The sequence below is a fragment of the Arachis ipaensis genome, chromosome B9 (assembly GCF_059453495.1).
Source record: "Arachis ipaensis isolate K30076 ecotype BB chromosome B9, ASM5945349v1, whole genome shotgun sequence".
Lineage (NCBI taxonomy): Eukaryota > Viridiplantae > Streptophyta > Magnoliopsida > Fabales > Fabaceae > Arachis > Arachis ipaensis.
Genome location: NC_142444.1, coordinates 74,169,921 through 74,174,810, shown reverse-complemented (window position 1 = coordinate 74,174,810; position 4,890 = coordinate 74,169,921). Strand labels below are relative to the sequence as shown.

Sequence of the window (4,890 nt, the reverse complement as noted above, 5' to 3'; positions counted from 1 at the left end):
GTTTTTGGCGCCGTTGCCGGGGATTGAATTAGATTGACAATGATTAAGTGAGGTGGTGATCTAGATCTAGCATTTTTATTTTCTGTTCCTTTAATTTTCAATTAACCCATTAACTGTTTGAATTTTTGCTTAAGCTAACTAAAACTTCATTCTAGCAGTAGATTGAAGTGTCACTGGTTTGTGTGTTTCTTATGTTCTGCTTGTATGTCAGGTACAAGAAGAAATACACCCATCTTTCATGAACAAGACGAAAGAACTCTTAGAAGGTTAAGAAGAGCTGAAAGAGGGAAAAATATTGTTGGAGAAGAGGAATCAGAAGAAGAATTCCAAGATATGGAGGAACATTCAACTAATCCACCAAGAGGAGCAGACAACAACAATAACAATCCACCCCAGAGGAGAGTTTTAGCTTCCTATACTTTTGCAAATCCTAGACATTGTGGAAGTAGCATCTTAACTCTAAATGTCAATGCAAACAATTTTGAACTAAAGCCACAACTCATCACTTTGGTTCAAAACAATTGCTCTTTTAGTGGAGGACCACTTGAAGATCCGAACCAACACCTATCCACCTTCTTGAGGATTTGTAACACTGTTAAAACTAATGGTGTGCCACCTGACAGCTACAAGCTATTGCTATTCCCATTTTTTCTCAGAGACAAGGCCACTCAATGGTTGGAATCCTTTCCAAGAGACAGCATCAACAATTGGGATGATTTGGTAACCAAGTTCCTTGCCAAATTTTACCCACCTCAAAGGATCATAAGGTTGAAGACTGAGGTACAAACATTTACACAAATGGAGGCTGAACCCATCCATGAGGCATGGGAGAGATACAAAGCTCTAATCAAGAAATGTCCTCCCGAAATGTTCACTGAGTGGGATAAGCTACAGAATTTCTATGAGGGCTTAACATTGAAATCTCAAGAAGCTTTGGATCATTCAGCTGGAGGTTCCTTGCAACTCATGAAAACTACAGAGGAAGCTCAAAATCTCATTGATATGGTGGCTAACAACCAATATTTCTTTGCTCACCAAAGAAACCGCCAACCATCACAAAGAAGAGGAGTAATGGAGCTAGAAGGAGTGGACTCAATCTTGGCTCAAAACAAGATGATGCAGCAGCAAATTCAACAACAATTTGAGCAAATGGCCAAGAGAATTGATAGCCTCCAAGTTGCAGCAGTTAACACAAGCCAACCATCATCTACATGGGGGCAAAATGAAGAAACTCAAGAAGAACAACAACAAGAGCAAGTACAGTATATGCACAACCAAGGACCAAATGAAGTGTATGGTGATACATACAATCCATCCTGGAAGAACCACCCAAACCTCAGATGGGGAGATAATCACACCCAAAACCAACAACCATGGCAGAGAAACTCAAACCAAAATAACCCAAGAAGCAACCAAAACCACAACCAGCAGCAAACTAACCAGAACCCCTACAGAAAAACTCAAAACAACTACCCCAACCCCAACCAGTACCAATCCAATAACCAACCCACCAACCAAAATGCCTACCATCCACCATCCACATCTCATAACCCACCTCAAGTATCACCTGAAGCCCAAAGAATCACTAACTTGGAGGCCGTGATAGACAAAATGTTGAAATACCAGGAAATGACAACCAAGAATCATGAAGCCTCCCTGAAGAATCTAGAGAGGCAGATGGGGCAAATCTCCAAACAGATTTCTGTTGAGAGACCTTCAAGCTCACTGCCGAGTGACACAATCCCAAATCCTAAGGAAGAATGCAAGGCGATACAATTAAGGAGTGGGAGAACATTGATGAGCAATAATGACACTATAAAGAAGCAAGCAGAGAGCAGCAAAAGTGCAATAGAAGATGAAGAGCAAACAAAGGCAGATGAAGCCAAGGATCAAGTTGTGATGCCAAGCAAGAAAATTGAGAAACTCAAAGAGAAAGACAACCAGCCACACGGTTCAACAGAAGTGACTCAGGGACAGTAGCAAATAGGAAAGAGCATCATACCTCCACTGCCATATCCCCAGAGGTTCAACAAAGAAACCAAGGACCAGCATTTTCACAAGTTCCTTGAAACTTTCAAAAAGCTGGAAATCAATATTCCTTTTGCTGAAGCACTTGAGCAAATGCCTCTGTATGCCAAATTTTTGAAGGAGCTTATCAACAAGAAAAGAAGTTAGGATGAGAAGGAAACCATACTGCTCACTGAGGAATGCAGGGCTTTGATTCAAAAAGGGTTTCCCCCTAAGCTTGAAGATCCAGGGAGCTTTTTGCTACCTTGCACCATTGGGGAATTAACCATCACTAAAGCAATGTGCGATCTAGGAGCAAGTATCAACTTAATACCATCCTCCTTGGTAAAAAAGCTGCATATAGAGGAAGTTAAACCAGTACAGATATCTCTAGAGCTAGTAGATAAGTCAACAGTATACCCCAGGGGTATGATTGAAAACCTTCTGGTCAAGGTGGACAATTTCATATACCCTGCAGATTTTGTGGTTCTAGATTCAAAAGGAGATGATGGTGACTCTATTATTCTGGGAAGGCCATTCTTGGCCACTGCTAGAGCTATCATAGACATAGAGGAAGGAGAATTAACTCTCAGAATGCATGATAAGAGTGTCACTCTGAAGGTGTTACCAGAAGCACAGTTTGGTAATGAGAAGAAAAACTATATGGAACTTAACAAGGAAGAATCTCAGTTAAAGGAAGAAAGCAACAAGGCGATTCACAACAACATCCCAAGGCAAAATATTGTGCAAACTGATGAAGAAGTCCAAGAGAATATGGGAGTATTAGCCACTGAAAGGATGAAAGATCCCCAAGGTAAGCCTACGGCCAGAAAAGAAAGGTCAACGAAAGAAAGGATGAAACGCAGAAACAAAACAAAAAGGGGTTGGAAGAATAGGAAGATTCCAACAGAGGGGCTTTCCAAAGGTGACAAAGTGCAACTGACATATCAATAGCTGGGAGCAAGCCAACAGACTGATGACTATTACACTGTCAGCAACATACTCTCATTAGAGCACGCTAAAATTGAACACCAGAGAACAAAGAGGAGGATCACAGTCAGGGGAGACAAGCTGAGGCACTACAATCCTCAACCACCATAAAAGAAAACCCCAATGTCAAGCTAGTGACAATAAAAGAGCGCTTGTTGGGAGGCAACCCAACCTGAGGTAATTTTCTCTTAATAGCTAGTTTAATAAAAGAGTTGAGTAGACTTCTCTGTATTACAAAGAGCTAAGTTTGGTGTTGCACACCAAAATAGTTAAGGGGTGAATGTTGAATGCTAAGTTTGGTGTTCCACCAAAAATTTCATTAGGAACACATTGCACCCTCAGCATGATCAGTATCGGCTCCAAACCATCAGAGAAACTACTTAACAATTGTCATGTTTCCAGTTTTTGGTTGTTTTCTGGTTCATAGTTTGTTTCTTAGTTCATAGTTTATTTCCTTAATAAAAGTACTTGATATTTCATGCATGTATTTATTTTGCTACATATAGAAGTTGGCAAGGAACTAAGTTTGGTGTTCCCACACCAACTTAGGTTCACAGAATCACAAGCATACATGCATGCTAACTACCTCTCAAGTGCTTGGGGAACAAGCAACTTTCAATATCTTTTGTAGAAAGTCATTCAAATCTCTTGGAGGAAAAAGTACATCATCATGGACAGAGGAAGGATATATAACCCAACAATGATGATGACACAGAGGAAACAAATAGACTCCAAGAGGTTGTATTGTTCTCTGACTGATTCTAGTTCAAGTATGTTAATTGAAAGTGCAAATGTCCCCTGTTGATTTGCGTCTTCTTAGATTCATTTACTGTCTGCGAGTTTGTTTGGTTTCATGCTATTATGGCTTACTAGTCTAAGTGCTTGATTCACTTTCATCTTACTTGAATTATATGCTTTGTCCCCTGCATTTTCAATTCAATAAAAGAAATGTTTGAATGTGAAGTGAGATAGTTCTCTGTTAGATAGAAGTAAAATAAAAAGTAAGTGGTGGTATGTGTGTGATTGTATAATAGCTCACCTTTAATGAATAAGAACACTAGGATGTCTCCTCTTAAGTAAAAAGTAGCTACTGTCTATGAATCTCAATTGAATAAAAATCCTTGGTTAGAAAGAAAAACAAAAAGAAAGAAAAAAAGGGGAGAAAAAGAAATAGCCAAGAAGTGGCCGAACAAAAGAAAAACAAAAAGAAACAAAGCTGGACACCAATAGCTTGAACCTTAGAATATATGCCTGTGGTGTCTTTGTATTAGGATCTGCTTGGATTATTAAGCTCTTTGGAGTGCATCAACACTTGATGACTTGGGTTAACTAACCCGGGATCATCAGCTGAAAGTCCACTATCAAGAGCAACCTAACTACAAGGCATTTAGTAGCCCAAAGAGGTGCTGGGCATCAATGTTCTAAGAAGGAATGTGAGCCAAGTGTCTATAGTGAATAATGTGTCAAGTATAAAGAAAAGGAAATGAACTTGCTACACATGACACTCAAATAAAGCTCATGAACAAGATAATAGCCAAGGATAAAGGAATAATGAGAGGTCATAGCAGTATGTTACTTGAAGCTTGAAAGAGGCTTTCTAGGCTTAAGAGTCAATAAGAGGTGAGTGTGTACATATCCACATAAAACCCCATGAACTACCAATAACACTCTACTAGCATGAACATCCTCTTCCATTTCATTCTTTCTTCTCAATAAATCATTTCTTGCTTGGGGACAAGCAAGCTTTAAGTTTGGTGTTGTGATGACAAGTCATCTTAGCCTAGTTTCACTAGCCTTTTTCTTTTGTTTTCAATTGAATTATGCACTTTCTTGAGCCAAAAGCAAGCCAATGTGGTAGATTTTCATGTTTCCTTTGATTTAATCAACCATGTA

At 39.4% G+C, this 4,890-nt stretch overlaps 1 pseudogene; it reads left to right on the top strand.

Moving 5' to 3' along the window:
* Positions 1-798: 798 nt before the first annotated feature.
* LOC148545048 (uncharacterized) lies at positions 799-3,108 on the top strand (annotated as a pseudogene).
* The last annotated feature ends 1,782 nt before the right edge of the window (positions 3,109-4,890 follow it).